The following is a 17,643-nucleotide window of genomic DNA, read 5'->3' as shown; positions in this document are numbered from 1 at the left end:
ATATATTTCCCTGTGCTATACAGTATAATCTTATTTATCTATTCTACATATGCCTGTCAATATCTACAAATTTCGAACCCCTGGTCTGTCCCTTCCCACCCCTCACCCCCTTGGCAACCACAAGTTTGTATTCTATGTCTATGAGTCTTAAAACCACATATTTTGAAGGAGCTTTATTATATTCTGTGTTTGAGTAACATCTTACACTTAATGATTGCCCCTTTTCCATTTATGTTTATTTATTTTTAATAAAAAGTGCTATTTGAATTACAGTAAAGTACAAAATGGCATCTTTGTAACTAAGCAGGACCTGAGACAGTCCCCTCCCCCATACCCTCTCCAGTAGCTCCTCTCTGAAGTACCCCAATAATAGTATCTCATGCATATTTCCTAAGTTTTTCAGTTATTAAAAACCACCACCAAATGGAAGAAATGAACTACTTGATGATCATGAGCACGTAGCCCCAGACCTTCTGATGGATTGATCACCATCAACCAAAGAATTGTGCACAGCTGATCTCATACCCTGGGCCGCTCCTACCTCAGGGAGCCTTTAAAAATGCTCAGCTGAAACCCCTTAGGAAGTTTGGCGTGTTTTTAGGCATGAGTTACTCATTCCCCTTGCCCAGCCCAGCAGTAAACCTTTCTCTGCTCTGAACTCTCACGTTTCAGTGCTTTTTGACCCCACTGTGCAGGAAGCACATGAACTTGTGTTTGGTAACAACTTTAGCTAAGTCAATCTAGGAATCTGCGCCCGTGGCAGGTCTACCCGGGCCAGGGGAAGCCCTTCCCTGGGTCCCCAGCAGCTGCCGGAGCTCACTTCAGCCTCCCTGAGAGGGGCCAGCCACACCAGTGTAAGGCTGTTTGGAGCCGAGAAATGTCCGGAGTTACGGTCCATGTTTGTGTCGCTCGAGGGTGAGTCACTCCAGCATACTCAGGCTGGGAATTCTCTACACTCTATCTGGGTTCATTCCCTTGCAGGAAGTGAGCCACTCTGGGTCTCTTTTCTTTTGAGAGCTGGGTCAGTCTGTTTGGAGGCCTCCGTCTGGGACGGGAAGTGGAATTTTTAGACTACACCTCCTCTGATTTTCTGTCTGTAATTGTAGTTTATTTGTAGTTTGTGTTTTCATGTGTATGGTTTTGGGGTGAACCACTCCAGCTTGCACAAGTTGGGAAAATTCTACCTGCTCCACCTGGGCTCATTCCCTTCCAGGAAGTGAACCATCCTGGGCTCACTGGGAGCTGCTCTGGGTCCATTCTCTTTCAGGAGCCAGGCCACTCTGTAAGCCTCTGGGAGTGGAAGTGCAATTTTGAGGCTGTATCTTGTCTGATTTTTTTGTTTATGGGACCATGTTTGTTGTTTATATGTGTGTCAGTACTTGGATTGGCCGATTGAGACATCTTTGGTGAGTAACAGGGAATCACATGTGTGACGACACCAGAGTATCCTTCCCTATTATGTTGGCCTTGCCTGGGGCACAGCGTTGGTTGGGATTTGCACTTTCTAGACTTGGTCTTTCCTTCATCTCTGATGGGGCATTGGTTGGGATTCTCCCCTTTTGGGGCTAGGGAACTGTGACCCTGAAAGATCATTTTGAATTTTTGTTTGCTTGATATTTGATAACATGAGCTGTGGATAATTAAGAATGATCAGAGCTCTGTTTCATCTTATAGTCCCCCTAGGTTATATTTTGCAAAACTGAGAGATCTTCAGCTATGCTCCCATAAACAAAAGAAAATATTTTTTATTGTAACACTGTCTGCTCAGTACTCCCTGAGATCTGGAGAACAATGGCCCCTAATGTCTCTGTTATTTCAAAGTAGGCCTTTTGCAGTTGATTTGGCTTTTATCTTAGGGGGTGTGTGTGTGTGTCTGTCTGTCTGTCTGTCTGTCTGTCTGTCTTGGTACCTGAGTCCAAATCCTGTTGTCTCTGTGTGTGTATGTCTTGGTACCTGAGTCCAAATCCTGTTGTCTGTTCCTAGCTGAAAGTAAGGCATGTGAATGTGAGTGAATGATACAGATACATATTATTGTCTATTATTGTTATTTCTTTAAATTGAAGTAGATATTTGGGAACTGGAAAAACAAATCCCTGAAAACAGCCAAGATGGCTGGATTTTGTAAAAGCAATTAGAGTAGGAGAAATTTGCATTTCTCTTCTTGTGCTTTTGAGATGTAGATGTTCTACCTGGGCTTTCAAGGGAAAAAAGAGATTTTTTTTAAACTCAAGTGGAAAAACCATGAGATCTCTGGTTATGTCTGTCCTTATGTAAAAAATTAACATGTAAATGAGCTCTACTTAATTGACTTAAAAGTAAGTGCTTACAAATTAAATACTCCTAAGTACAAAAGAAGAAGCTAGACAGAACAAATTTCAGGTTCACATGATCTGGAAAATACTCAGTATTGAATTGATATCTGATACAAAGCTAGCTTAAGCTTGTTGGTATAATCAATACAGACATGCCTTTCATTGTACCTGAGTTTCCCGAAGGTCAATAAGTTCATGTTTCTGTTGCAGAGTTTGTCAGCAGAAAGAAAAAAGTTAACTTGGTGTGGTGAAATTCTTATAGGTGAATTAAGTGCAAATGAGATAAGAGCTTTTGGGTTAATTCTTTAGAAGTAATTATGTTTTAAGTATGTCTACTTTTAAGAATGTCTACTTAGAAATGATCACTCCAGATATTTGGTAACTTGAAATTTTAGAGTTGTGATAAATTAAATTAAATAATGAAAGTTTTGAATAGCTGAATAGCTAGGTCATTTCCAAACATGATACTGAAACATTCAGTAGAAATTAAGACTTGTAAGGATTGAGGATTCTAACTTAAATGTGTAATTGATGCTATTAAAAATGGAGGAAACATTTCAGTATATAATAGGAAAGTAGGATATATGTTTTGAGTAAAAAAATATATATATATATATATAAGGAATGGAATTTAATTTTGTAAAGGGAAAAGACAATGACAGTCCTAGAGCTGGTTGTTTCTAGATGTGGGAAAAAAAATTAAGGGGAAACTAATATGGATATAGAAAGTAGTGGAAAAATTTATAGAACAGGAGCCCTAAAAAAAGGGATTCTGTGCGTGGTAAGGCTGAAATTAGATTAAATTTCATTAGGTAAGTGGATTTTGTTGTTAAAAGTAGGCTGGTACTAGATTTGCTTCCTCCCTGTTGAGGGAACAAGTTTACTTATAATGCTTCTGATAACTGTGTGAAACTTTTTGTTTTGTTTTTTGTTTTTTGTGTGAAACTTTTTGATGTTGACAAACTTCCTATCAAATTCTAATTAAAGTTCTTTTGACTTCATCTACTTTGGGAAGCTTCAAAGGGTCCCTGAGGCATCTATGGGAAAAATATTAAAGTAACTAGGATTGGTTGGCATGTTGAATTGCACAGGAAACATTGGCAAATGAGTTACAAGCCTCCTTGGATTAATGGTATGAATGAATATTGTTGATGTGGACATTCTAAAAATTGTATAAATTTTCTGAAATTTAGAGGTGTCCTGGTATAATGCTATCAGTTATGATTCTGGTTGTAATCTTGGAATGCATGTCACAGCAACTTGATTAAGCTTCTTTGCTAAGAACATTGTAGTCAGATCTTCCTCGTTGGGTCTTGTCATTCATAGACAGTTAAGTTCTGCAGAATTCCTTCAGGGAGATCTGTGGGAAGGACTTTTTGATAAGTACAAGTTTCTTTCAGATCATGCTGCTGAGCTGGGTAGGAGGTCTAGTGAAAACTCTGATTTTGTGAAACTTTTGGTAAGGGAGATTGATTGTATGGGATTCAGTGAACTCATAAATATGGTTATAATTTTGTGACTGAAGCATTGCTGGTTTTTAATCTGTTTTCTTTTTATTTTTTTTAAATTATATATATATATATATATAAGTATAGTCAGTTTGCAATGTTGTGTCAATTTCTGGTGTACAAGATAATGCTTCAGTCATACATGAACATACATATATTTGTTTTCATATTCCTTTTCACCATAAGTTACTACAAGATTTATTGAATATAGTTCCCTATGCTATACAGTATAAACTTATTTATCTGTTTTATATATGTATATATATAAATATATGTATATATATATAAATATATGTATATGTATATGTTAGTAGCTGCAAATCTTGAACTCCCAATTTATTCCTTCTCTCCCCATTTGCCTCCTGATAACCATAGGTTTGTTTTCTGTGTCTTTGTGAGTCTGTTTCTGTTTTGTAAGTTCATTTGTATTTTTTATTTTTTTTTTAGATTCCACATATAAGTGATATCTTATGGTATTTTTCTTTCTCTTTCTGGCTAACTTCACTTAGAATGATGATCTCCAGGTCCATCCATGTTGCTGCAAAAGGCATTATTTTATTCATTTTTATGACTGAGTAGTATTTCATTGTGTAAATATACCACAACTTCTTTATCCAGTCATCTGTCAGTGGACATTTAGGTTGTTTTCATGTCTTGGCTATTGTAAATAGTGCTGCTATGAACATTGGGGTGTGTGTATCTTTTTGAATTAAGGTTCCCTCTAGATATATGCCCTGGAATGGGATTGCTGGATCATATAGTAAGTCTATTTTTAGTCTTTTGAGGAATCTCCATACTGTTTTCCATACGGCTGCACCAAACTACATTCCCACCAACAGTGTAGGTGGGTTCCCTTTTCTCCACAGCCTCTCCAGCATTTATCATTTGTGGACTTTTGAATGATGGCCATTCTGACTAGTGTGAGGTGATACCTGAAATTGAACTATTTACCAAATGTTTATCTCCCTATCAATATTACCTCCAATGTTTAGCATAGAAAGAGAATTCTCAAAAGGAGTCATCACAGAGTATAACTACTTGTGATGTATAATAGTGCTTGCTTTAAGTCTATTGCTAAAAGCACATGTACCATGCTTATGTAACAATTGGGTATAAATGATAAAAAATATAGCCTATAAAGTGTTTCTCCATTAACATACCTCTGAGCCTGGTTCATCTGTTCACAATAACTGATTAGTTTTCCCTCAATATGGATAACTAGGCAAATATAGAAGAGACCTAGCACCAAGAGACATAATCTGAACCCGGGGCAAGAGTGACCATCTCAGCATTGATGGAGATATTTTGATCATCAATGCTTTCTATTGAAAGATTTGTAATCAAAAGGAGAAATAATGGAAAAATCTGTACATATTGAAATATGGGGAAGTCATTCTGGTTTATGCATGGTTTGACTTAAACTTTACTAACCAGAGCAGCCTGCTTTATGGCCTTTGGGGCATGCATTGTACATCTGCTTTGTTTGTGGGGAGGGGAATGCATTTGAAAGACTACATGGAGTAGCTGTGGTTCGGACATCCAAAGTAAAACCAGGTGGTCAATTGTGGACATGATTTCAGACGTATTCCTGTATTTTTGAGAACTCCAGTTCTCTGAGCTGTGTCACACATGGGATGCCACCACCAGCCAGTCTCAAAGCACTGTCTGCTGGCAGATAGCAGCTGTAAACTTATGACCTCAAGGTCTCCTCTTGTAACTATTAAAATTTAGGCAATAGCGTTGCGTTAGATCAGATGTTAGCAGGAAAAAGGAGATATGCATAGAGGCCAGAAGTTTTTGCTGTATATATGTTAATACCACATTAAAGTTAAAACCTACTCAGACAGAAGGAGATGACTGGCTACCTGGCTCCTTGTCTCTCCCAAAGTGCCAGGTCCAGACTGCTTTTCAGGCTTAGTCTCCTGAATTCCTTGGGGAATGAGATCTTACCCATACAAGACTCAGATCCAGGACTTGAAACTCAGGAAATATTTCCAACTCAGTGTCCATTCCCCAATCAATGTAGGACTACATCCCATTTTAGCAGGAAGTAGCCAGAGGGGTCATCACCCTATTCCTTGAAAGATTTGGAGAAGGATGGATTATGATTAGAGATTGAAACCGAGTTCCTCAGCTGAGTTTATGATTAACCTCTCTATCTAAAATATTATTCCCCTCCTGTTCAATACTTGTTCTCCTCAGGATCAAGGGGGTATCAAAGAAAAAGTGGGGGGAGTGTAATGGAACAGGACCCTATGGGGCCTTCCCAGGACAGACCCCTCCCCCATGTCCTCTGCTGTACTTGTCTCTGAAGTACCCAGATGATAGTATCTCATCCATATTGCCTGAGGTTTTCAGTTACTAAAAACCACCACCAAATGGAAGAAATCAACTACTTGATGACCAAGAGTACGTAGCCCCCAGACCTGGTGCCTAAGCGTTGAGCTCCATCAACCGGAGAATTGTGCACAGCTGATCACCGGGGCCTCCCCTCTCTCAGCTAGCTTTTAAGAATGCTCAGCTGAAACCCCTCAGGATGTTTGGTGGCTTTTAGGCATGAGCCGCTCATTCTAGTTGCTCAGCCCAGCAATAAACCTTTCTCTGCTTCAGACTCCCACATTTTGATATTTTTGGCCTCACTGTGCATGGGGCACACAGTCTTGCATTCAGTAACATCTTCTCTTTCCCTCTTTTACAAGTCAAATATTTCAAACGATGCACATCGAGATGAAAATGATGTTTCCAAATTTTGATATTTTTATCATCATCAACACAGCAGAGGGGATACAACGGTGCAGTTTTAGTAAGAATACGTCCAACATTTGGAAATTCAAGAAATTAAATGTTCATACAGAGAACATTTAGTAGAAGTGAAACTGTGCCGTATTTAAAAGTTCAGGAAAGCTGATAGGGGAGCCATTGTAATCATCACACAGTTGTACCAAATTAAATCATTGCCCAGAACCTGCTCGGGACCTTTGGGTTAGCCCACACTGGGGAAGATTCAGCTCCACTGAGAGAGCCAGGTCAGGGGGGCACCTTTGGAGGCATCTTTAATGGAAATAAGCCCCAACTTCCCAGAGAATGGCTGTCGTCATTTCCTGCACTGTAGACCCAGTGCAGAAAAAAACTGCTAAAGCATGCAGGCTCATGAACCCCAAAACAAAGGATCCCCTAAGATTGTCAAAGAGACCACGCTGTATATGAGTGAATGAGTCAGTGAGAGATGTTCAGTTTCCAGATAATTCACAGATTAGCTTTTATCCAAACACTTAAAACTTCTTAGAGATGACAGTCCTGTGCATGCTCAGCTTGTATGTGTGTTTGTCACTTGCATTTGAATTTTGCTCAACTGATAAATCATGAGGGTGCATTATTTGACAGAGAGGATCTCTAAACACGTAGGGCTTTGGTGAAACTGAGGTGCCAAATTAGCTTTAAAAATATCTTACATTATGGCTTAATTTCATGTTTTCATTGAAGCCCAATCGTGTTGGCTGCCGTTCAATAGGCTACAGAAATCTGATAGATGATGAATTCAGGGATATTACAAATGAAGGAAAACTTGCCAACTAAAAGGAAACACGATGGTTATTTTTACCTGTACAGATGTAAGCAGAGTACAGATGTCCTCCTTAGCTTCCGATTACTAAAAATCACACACCCTGATCCAAAAACTCTTCTTTCATATTTTCAGGATATTTTAAACCATAAGATGAAAGAGACAAGACAGAGCCTCAGAGAGCATAGAATATCCTTGGTGTTAGTTAGGAGGGTCTTCTTTGGGCAGCAGATAGAGCCCGCTGGGAGCACAGTTTGGCTGGCAGAGGTGCCTTTAAAAGAAAATAATGTGCCATTTCCTTGAGTCAGGGGCTGCCCTGCTCCAAGGTCTGGCAGGTGAAGCATGGCCTAGTATGGATTTCAAACCTCATTTGTTTCCTCTGCCTAGAGAATTTTCTGCCAAACACAAACAGCATAACTTTAAAAGGTGGCCCTGGACCAAAGTAATAACATCTTTGCAATTGCTTGCCAATTTTTGCCTTCTAAGTAATCATCTTTCTGCTGCCCAGTGCTGATCCCTGAAAGAAAACTGGAAGGGTTAAATTGATTAACATTAGAAAGAGCATCAAGGGAAATCCAGGAAAAAAGAAAAGGGAAAAAATTTCTCTTGATGGAAGAAAAGGGCCCAAAGGTTGAAAAAAGGGTATGAAGGAAGAGAAAGGGAAGTAAGTTGGAAAAACCACTGAGTCTCATCCAGTAGCAGATGACATCGTCAAAGTGGGGTAATTTGCCAAAGACTCTGCACAGGCGTGTGCTTGGAGTGTGGAGGAAACACAGGGGATAGACAGTACAAGAGCACAGTGCTAACAGCCTCGGAGATGCTATTCACCCCTGGACCCAAGGGGAAGAGAAAGAGACCAGAGTTCAGGACCTCAAGCCGCTTTAAGAAATGTGGACCCTTCTGTCAATGGGTCCAGCCACAGCCTGTCAGAGGTGCCCTTAGAGGGTGGGAGGTGTGTGATTCTTCCCTTAGTCGACTACCTACTGCTGCCTAAATGCAGCAGCTCAAAACAGTAGATGTTTATTTTTCCTTTCATTTTTTAATTGAAGAATAGTTGCTATATAATATAAGTTACAGCTGTACAATATAGGGATTCACAATTTTTAGAGGGTATACTCCATTTATAATTATTATAAAATATTGGCTATATTCCTTGTGTTGTACAGTATATCCTTGTAGCTTATATTATACCTAATAGTTTGTACCTTTTAATCCCCTACCACTATACTGACCCTCCCCCTTCCCCTTTCCCATTGGTTGGTAACCACTAAGTTTGTTCTCAATATCTGTGAGTGTGCTTCTTCTTTTATTATATTCACTAGTTTGTATTTTTTTAGATTCTACATGTAAGTGATATCATGCAGTATTTGTCTTTCTTTCTCTGACTTATTTCACTTAGCATGATTCCCTCCAAGTCCATCCATGTTGCTAAAAATGCCAATTTCATTCTTTATGACTGAGTAGTATTCCATTGTGTGTGTGTGTGTGTGTGTGTGTGTGTGTGTGTATCCATTTATTTGTGGATTTGTGTATCCATTGATACCCATTCTTTATCCATTTATCTGCAGATGGACACTTAGGTTGCTTCCAATCTTGCTCTTATAAATAGTGCAACAGCAGATGTTTACTATCTCAGTTTCCATGGTCAGGGATCCTACTTGGCCTCTCCAGGTGCCTCTGCTCAGGGTCTCTCACAAGGGTGCACTGAGGCATGAGCATGGGCTGCAGTCACCCCAAGACTTGATGGGAGGAGCATCTGCTGTCAAGCTCACTCACATGGCCGTGGGCAGGCCTCTGAAGATCCACTTCTAAGGTGACTCACATAGCCGTTCATGGGATTCAGGCTCTTACTGGCTGTTGGCTGGGGATGTCAATTTTTGATGTCTGGGACTTCACATAGGGCTACTCACAACACTGCAGCAGCTGGTGTCCCCCAGACAGCATAAGACAAAGAGATCAGGTCTTTTTGCAAGCTAATTTCATATGTGATATCCCATTAGTCTTTTATGGGAATTTTTATTGAGATAATTGTAGCGTCATAAGCAGTTGTAAGAAATTATACAGAGAGATCCCATGTGCCCTTTGTCCAGTTTCCTCCAGTGGTAATATCTTGCAAAACTAGTAAAATATCACATCATGGAATCAGACATTGATATTGTCCGTCAATCTTACTCAGATTTCTCCAGTTTCCCTTGTACTTTGTTGTGTATGTATTTCATTCCACACAGTTTTATCACACATGTGTGTGTAACCACAACCATAGCAAGATACTGAACAGCTTCATCAACACAATAATCTCTCACTTTACTCTTTTGTAATCATACCCACTTCTTTCTTCCCATTCTACTCTGCCCCTAACCCCTGGCATCTACTATCTGTTCTCCATTTCTGTAATTGTGTCATTCCAAAATTATTATATGAATAGCATCATTCAGTATGCAGCCTTTCAGGGTTGACTTTTTCCACTCAGCACAATAGAGATTTGTCAAGTTATGGATATCAATAGTTTTGTTCTTGTTTATTGCTGACTTGTATTCTGCAGTAGGTATGTGACTATTTAATCAGCAGCCTGTTAAAGGACTTTTGGGCTGATGTCAGTTTTTTTACCATTATGAATAAAGCTGCTACAGACATTTCTGTACAGGTTTTTGTGTGATCATTTAAGCTCTTATTTCTCTGGGATAAATGCCTAATGGTGCAACTGCTGGCCAGTTGCATTTTAGTCTTATTAGAAACATCCCAACATTTCTGCAATATTCTTTTTGTTAGAAGTGAGTTGCTAGATCTACCCACATTCAGAGGGAGTTTATTACAAAAGTGCAGGCGCAGCAGGAGGCGGGGATCAGTGGGGGTCATTTTAGAGGCTGCCTAATACCTCTCCTTGATACCCCCTTCAACGTGTTTGAAGTTGTGTCTCTGTTTTTCTCAGATATGAAACCTTTTTATAAAATAGCCTTAAGGTGAAACCAAGCAGACCCAGATCGATTCAGGTTTGTGAAAATACTTTGGTGAATTCTCCAATATTTCTAAATTACGCTTCGGCCTTTTGATTAGAAAAAGACTTAAGTTGGGTCTATTCAAATATGAGGTAGGTCTGTGCCTGGCTAAAAAGATCACACATATTAAATTACCATGACATCTTCAAGATGAGAGCTGGGCTCTGGGCAGAGACAAACTTACTTTCCTCTTTAATATGACTCCTCTTATAACCTACACCAACTCTTTCTGTTCAGGTTAACAGTTTGAATCACACCATTGCTCTGTAGCTCCCTTCTGCCCCAGGCAGCATCCTGTCTCCCACCCTGGGTCCTCCTGGACAGGATTTGAAACAGTGATTCCACACTTGCCTCCTATGCCAATTTCTGATGATTTGGAGAACTCAACTGCACAAGCATGAAGTGACAGTCTTATTTGCACCTGATTCTGAACAAGGAAGACTAGCAAAAATTGAGTCAAATTATTGTCACCCATAATGTGTACAAGGTAAATATGTCTCTAAATAATACAGTCAAAAATATCTAAACAATATTATGTAGTTGAGCCCAACATCTTAATAATAATCTTAATTTTTTTAAAGGCACATGTCGAATAATCTTAGAAACAAATATTAGACTTAAATGTGAACATTCTATTCCAAAAGATGGTGTGACCCAAAATAGTTATTTCTGTCTGTTAATTTCTCCGATTGCTTCAGTTGGACAGTGCTTAACATCACTGTTGATAAGTCCTCTTCGTTCCCCACTCCTTCCTCACAGTGAGGGTCCACTGCTAAATCTTCCATAGTGTATCTGACAGCACACCTAATTCATTGATCTAATCCATCTTACTCATATCACACTCTGCTTTGGACTCCTGTTTCTCTGCTGGTTACCCTCAAAGTTACTTTATATTCAGATGATGGCCTCAGACACCAATGTAATAGAAAACAGTGGTGTGGACATAACTCGAAATAAGGCAGGATAGGTAATCATGGCAAGTCCTGGGAAATAAGGAAATAATCTGACAGGTACAATCCCATTTACAGTCCACACATCGTGATTTTGTTTTTTTATTGAAGTACTGTTGATTTAAAATGTTGTGCTAGTTTCTGGTATACAGCATAGAGATTCAGTTATAAATTTATATATACATATTCTTTTTCATTATAGGTTATTACAGGATATTGAGTGCAGTTCCTTGTGCTGTACAGTAGGACCTTGTTGTTTACTTTATATATATATAGTTTGTATCAGCAAATCCCGAACTCTTGATTTATCTCTCCCCAACCTTTTTCGTTTTGGTAACCATAAATTTGTTTTCTATGTCTGTAAGTGTTTCTGTTTTGTAAATAAGTTCATTTGTATCACTTTCTTAGACTCCACATATAAGTGATATCATATGGTATTTGTCTTTCTTTTTCTGGCTTACTTCACTTAGTATGATAATGTCTCGCACCATCCATGTTTCTACAAATGGCATTATTTCATTCTTGTTTATGGCTGAGGAGTATTCCATTGTAGTGTCCAAGTACTGTCCAGCTGAAGCAATCAGAGAAATTAACAGAGAGTAATACCCACTAAGTAGTATTCCACCATAACTTCTTTATCTAATCATCTGTCAATTGCTTCCATGTCTTGGCTATTGTATATAGTGCTGCTGTGAACATTGAGGTGCCTGTGTCTTTTAAATTAGAGTTTTCTTGGAGTATATGCCCAAGAATGGGATTGAAGGATCATATAGTAACTCTATTTTTACTTTTTAAGGAATCTCCGAACTGTTTTCCATAGTGGCTGCACCAAACTACATTCCCATCAGTGTAGGAGGCAGACATTGTGATTTTTATTTTCTCTAATCTACCATTCTTTCATACTGCTAGGTCTTCATATGTCTATTTCCTTTTGCTTAAGTATTTTTCTGCCCATGTTCACTTTGCTAATTCTTATTTCTGGTCACTGTTTGAATATCCTTTCATGAGAAGTCATTCCTGGATCACCCAGACCAGGTTAGATGTCGGGACATACACTTCCATTGCTCTTTTCCCCAGCCCTTTGCAACATCCATCCCCATTCTGAGCACATGTTTAATGCCAGCCTCCCCATGAGCTTATAAGCCCCAAGAAGATAGACACACTATTATTTTATTTACTACTGTATCTCTACATTCAGCACAGTTGCTGGAACCTATTGAGTATTTAATATGTAAATTTTAGGTGATTGATTGTGTCTGAGTTATTCAATGATAAAAGCCAATGAATTTCTCATAAAATAGGCAAAGTTCTAAGCAGGGATCTTGTCAGGATCTGTAGATCCAAGAATGAATTGCAGGAATCTGGTCACAAGGACTAAGATTCAGAAATATGTCTCTAAACATGAAAAGAATTGCACCAAGGAGAGAAAGATCCCTGTCACAGAGGGACTATGGCACTGGGTGCTCCTGTGTGACATGTCAAATTCATAAAAAATAGAATATAAGACATGAACTTAATTTCAAGAAGTCTTATACAACTAGTTATGGGAACTGCGTATTTCAAACAAAATTTATTTGATGCTACCACACTATAGTTTTTTTTTTTCCTTTTAGGAGCCAAATTTGTTCCAGGGACCAAGCCAGTTTTGTGACTCAAGTTGGGGGGTTGGTGAGACAACCCGGGGTTTGAAAGAATGTGTGCAAAGGCATTTAAGCTCACCTCGATCTTTTCTATTAATCAGTAATTCTTCAAGTCCCTCTTCTTGCAAGAAGAGATAACTAAGGGATAACATCTTAGAGAAATCTCAAAACTCACCCTCCCTTGGGATTCAACTTCTACAGTTCACTTTTCACTGTCTCCAAAATTTGTCAGTTATGTATGCAGCATTCATAACTTTTAATTAATGCTTTTTAAAATTTAGAACATGAATGTTCATCAAAAGTTACTAATTTTTAGCTTATCAACCTCTCAAATACGTTTGTACAACCATTCTTGTGTGAGACAGTGGTGCTACATGAATTATGCAATTGTGTACAGAAGAATAGCTTGTTGGAGATGCTAAAGATAATATGAAACAAATGCAGTTCCCCGATCTTTGGGAGAAGGGTGCCCTCATGTAACTGGCATGAAACATCTAAGCACTCCATGGACGCCTCATTGACGGTCCCCAGTGAATCTACTTTAACTTCAAAGTTTTCTTGTTGTTAGAATCAGTGACAGCATCATCTTGATAACTTTAATTTCCTTTTCCAAAACATCTTAAGTTAAAAGAACAAAATGGGGGAAGTAATTTTCCATCTACATGACTAGACCAATAGAGACTAGACGGGAGTTCAATAAAACCATTATAGTTTGTGTAATAAGATTAAATCAGCTCTTGATTGAAGTACACAAGGCACTTTTTGCCAAATTATATTAGGCCCTTGGCGATTGCCACCATTTTAAGGGAAGGGTTATTATTGAAGGCTATTTTCCCATATCACAAATGCTACACTTTGATGAATCCTAAGTGCTACAAAATATCTCAACAGACATCTTCAAGAAGTGAATCACTTTTCTGGTGGTAGGATAGTTGGTTATCAATTTTCACTGTAAGTTTTATACAGAGTTGTTAATTTTTAAAACTGTAACAGCAATAAACTAACCTGTGCTAATTCCAATAATTTCCTAAATATGAGACAGGCCCCTCTCCCTCAGAGCCCTCTGTTACTCAGGCATTATTCTTTTTTTCAAGCATTATATCTATAGTCTATGGAATCTAGATTTTCCCCCCAAACAAGAAAAACTTAATATTTGTTACTATTTTTTAAATAACATAAGTCTACTTATATATGGAGCATATATGTTTTAGCTACTAGTGTTTATTCTTATTTCTATAAACGGAATTGGTGTCTTTTAAAAAAATGTTAATCATTACATTCACAGCATCTGATATATGATACATAAATAAAATCCGGGTTTACTGAAAGCTATTGATGTCAATAGCATGATGACTTTGGGTAGTACTATATTTAAAAAACTCACTTTTATTTCTGGGGGAAAATAATACCAAGTTATTGTTTGTATTGAATAGTTACTTTTCACTACCCATTAGTTAAAATTTGTGTATAGAATCAAATGTGTCAATGACAAAACTGTCATCTAATTTTAAAAGAAAAGATTTTGAAAAATGGGCTATCGTGAAATTTTTTTTCAGATATTTTAATGTTCTTTGTTAGAAATTTAGAGCGCCAATTTGTGAGGATAATCTCCATTTGTGAGAGAGAATGCTGAACACACAATCGTGGAGCTGAGAACAGCTTGTTGACATACACTTAGAGTCTCGAGCTTTCTTGCGGATCTCACGCTGCTCTGTAACCTGGTATTTCTTTCTCTATGTGAAGAGTCCCATCTTGGTGCCTGGGCTTAGGCAACTTCTTGAATTCAGCTTCAATGCAATGTTTGGGGATTTTCACATCACTTTCGGTGGAGGTGGCAATGACAAATTTATTTTGTGTTCAACACAGAGGAAATAATTGAGGACCAGAGATCCAATTACAAGTAGCAAGCTGCTTCAGGAAAGACATATTTCTGCCTCAGTGGTGAGCAGTGGAGATGGTCTGAAAGCAACTGTCTTTTAAGTTTTCTCACATGGTGACAAAAGGGTTTTTTTCCAGTGACTCAACGGCTTTGAGTCACATCTTCAGTAGGATAATAACTAGGCATATTGTCAAGTTTGAACACTTGAGTGCCACCATTCTTGTCACACCCAAATGGCTTGTGACAGTAGCAAGAACTATCTCCTCCTTCTTTTCAATCCTGGATTTAATATCCTCTTTCACATGGCTTTCCTTGGATGGGGAATACTGGCAGATTCCTCTGACCAACACCAAGTTTCAGCTGTAGTATGTTTCCTTTTGTTGGGCATTTTGGCCCTATAGTTACCCTTCTTAACTTTACCACTGGCATCAGCTTTTCTTTGCTTCAGCTTTCTCCTTAGTGTCTGGTTTTCTGCTTTGTTTTACCACCATCTTGTAAGATAGGATACAATACAATTTTTGACAGTCTTTTCTCTTTCTTTTGACAATTCTTAATAATTAGAATTTTAAATAGTAATATTGATAAAATGGTTTTCACCTAGTTTTCTTTTTCTTAGTAAAAATGTAAGAATATTTCATTTAGTTAAATCTTGACTCTTAGATACATTCAGTTTATTTTATGTTGCTGCCACTCAATCAATCTCAAATTTCCCATATGGCTATTAATATCCATGTGACAAAACCCAATGGAAGAAAAGGAAATAGTGGGGGTGGGGGGAAAGGGGAGGGAGTCGGGGAGTCTGCAAACTAGAACCAGAGATTTTTTTACCATCAGTACTAGTTAATGCTATTGCATTTCTTACCATTCAAATCATTAAAATTCTTCACGATCTTTTTGGAACCAACAGTTGTGAGCATACTGTCAGCATTGCAAGCAAACATTCAATGTGAATTTCTATTTTAATAGAAATCTCAGTATGCTCTTTATCATATACATGCCACATAAAATATATGGGCTTTTCTAGGGTTCCTTTTTTCTCTCTGTTTATAAGAAACAGGAGTACCAATGAATGATGGAATTGAATGCACTGCTATTTATTTCACATGGGAGTTTGCAGAAACATAGAAAGGGCATCAAAAATAACTAGTGTTTATAGTACTTGGAAAGTTTGTGACGAAATTACAGATTGTAAATTAGTTAATTGACAAAGTGGTTATAACACTGAGTTTGCATCTTATATATTTTAAGTACAAACTCAAAAATGAAACTACATCTATGATATAGTCATGTGATTGATATTTGTACCTGCTATTTAATATACCTGAATGTGTCTTTTTTTCCTCCATGTGTTCTTTACTGGTGTATATCCAGAAGGCTTTAGGAACAGAACTATATAATTAGTATTTTTGTTAACTAAGAAACATTACAGAGGTACTTTATTAATCATTATAAGCAAACTGAGGAGAGATCTGTCATTCTTTACTATACATACTCTATCCCTTCACACACATTTGTGAGTCGATAACTGGTTTTCATAGAATTAAACTAAATATGTAAAATACTTAACACTGAAAATGTAAAGAATAAAGGTTGGTTATTTTACAATTCAGCTTTAGGCAAATACACGCAATCTGAATTGAGTCTTTGATATCACAGGAAAGGCATTTCAAAAAATCCCTGTTATCAACTTGTTTATATGGTATTTGCTTCTTTCTTGAGAATCTAGAATTCAAAAATGATTCCTGTTTTTTGTTTTTTGTTTGTTTGTTTGTTTGTTTATTTATTTATTTATTTATTTATTTATTTATTTAGCTAGCAGCCATGATCCAAAGGGCAGGCAGTCACTTTTATTTTGAATTCCCAGTTCTATAAACTTTGCCTCCAACACAAGCCAAAAAAAATCCTCAAAGTTGTCTTCTGGTTCATTTATTGATAAGGCTTTTAAAGTGCAGAGAACTACAACCTGTAGAGCCCAAAGACAGTGTGGCTCAATGGAAAGGGCTGGCCCTTTAAGCACAGGTACACATCTCTACCCCGGCACTGATCGGGCCTGTGAATTTGTGCAGGTCAGTCAACCACAAGGTTGCAAGGTCAGCCTCGTCCCTGACCTGCTTTGTTCTAGATGTTTACATAGAATGATAGAATGTGTGCAGAGCCTGTCTCCACTTAGGGCTAATTTCATTGTTGTCAAGCCCAAGGCTTAGTCATGTTTCCATAAGCCGCATTTCTTACTCAAGGGATGTGTGGATATTAGAGAAAAAAGGAAGTGGAATTCACCAATTGTAAAAGGGATCAATGGAGACAAATGACAGTCGAGAAAGGTCAGTAAGCAATGCCTAGGCTACGTCACAAAGAGCAAACAACCCAGAGGTATGGGCTTCTTGTGCTGGCTTTATAGACTCTCTGAGCCAAGTGAATCACACCCTCATGAGATAGCTTTCCCCCGGGGAAATATTTTCTGTGACACATTGTGCTCCACCTTAAATTTATTCTGTTTAAAAAAAAAATTCTACATCTAACACACCTCATTTAAGGTTTAAGCTCTGTGGCAAATATTTTAAACAGAAAGAGCCAAAGCCCTTATGCAGTTTTCATCATTAAAAAGGGACATCTTCAGGAAAATTACAATAATGGTACCAGTAGCCTTATCTGTTCACTGCCAGGTAAACACCCATAATATTCTAAAAAGCAATCTCCTAAAGATAGTTCCAATCCATGCTGGCTTCCATGGTAAATATTTCTTTGAATGGAATTACAGTTTTGGGAATAGAGGCAGAACTAAGAAAACTGCACTCT

At 38.0% G+C, this 17,643-nt stretch overlaps 1 long non-coding RNA gene across 3 annotated transcripts in view; it reads left to right on the top strand.

Annotated features, from left to right (window-relative positions):
• Positions 1-672: 672 nt before the first annotated feature.
• LOC116663613 overlaps positions 673-17,643 on the top strand; it is a 134,869-nt gene continuing 117,898 nt past the window's right edge. For all 3 annotated transcript variants that reach the window (XR_004319840.1, XR_004319839.1, XR_004319838.1), the window contains exon 1: positions 673-915. This is a non-coding gene — a long non-coding RNA (uncharacterized LOC116663613). The remainder of the gene's footprint in view (positions 916-17,643) is intronic.

The sequence above is a fragment of the Camelus ferus genome, chromosome 5 (genome assembly GCF_009834535.1).
Source record: "Camelus ferus isolate YT-003-E chromosome 5, BCGSAC_Cfer_1.0, whole genome shotgun sequence".
Taxonomy (NCBI): domain Eukaryota; kingdom Metazoa; phylum Chordata; class Mammalia; order Artiodactyla; family Camelidae; genus Camelus; species Camelus ferus.
The sequence above is the reverse complement of the archived record's forward strand: the minus strand, read 5'-3'. Positions and strand labels throughout refer to the sequence as shown.